Source organism: Bison bison, unplaced genomic scaffold (assembly GCF_000754665.1).
Source record: "Bison bison bison isolate TAMUID 2011002044 unplaced genomic scaffold, Bison_UMD1.0 scf7180017864456, whole genome shotgun sequence".
Taxonomy (NCBI): domain Eukaryota; kingdom Metazoa; phylum Chordata; class Mammalia; order Artiodactyla; family Bovidae; genus Bison; species Bison bison.
In genome coordinates, this window is record NW_011495018.1 from 25,823 (window position 1) to 26,313 (window position 491).

Sequence of the window (491 nt, forward strand, 5' to 3'; positions counted from 1 at the left end):
CCTGGTGAGCGTTGCCCCCTTGGTGCCCACCTTGGAGACCGTGGGCTTGTCTAGAATGTTCCACTGGGGGTTGTGAGGCAGGGGGCTGGTGAGCACGATAGCAAAGTGACAGCCTGAGCCCTGCAGCCTATCTGCCCCGTGCAGTGGGGTGTGCTCCGGCCGCCGCCGCAGAGAAGGAACCCAGCAATCCTGTGTCTTTGATAGAATCCTGCCGTCGAGAAAGGGAACCAAAATGCCTTGAAACAGGATGAGGGCGGCTGGTGTTGCTCTGGGGCCCCAGTGCCCACTCCCTGGACTGGCTCCCCTGACCCCTGCCCCGGCCCTGCCTGGGCCCGCCCGGGAGGAGCTCTGCCAGCAGACGAGCAGCCCAGTGGGGGCTCCGGGCCGGTTCACGTGCTCTCTTTGGGCCTGGGCTGCCCCGCCAGCGCTGCCCTTCTCGAGGGAGGTCGTGGCTGCCCGCTGGCTGCCTGCCGGGGCTGGCAGGGGGGGGG

General features: G+C 67.6%; 1 protein-coding gene across 1 annotated transcript in view; it reads left to right on the forward strand.

Annotated features, from left to right (window-relative positions):
- Positions 1-491, forward strand: part of CFAP46 (cilia and flagella associated protein 46) — a gene marked incomplete at its 5' end in the record, with an annotated part of 97,130 nt that overhangs the window by 16,743 nt on the left and 79,896 nt on the right. The window lies entirely within an intron of this gene.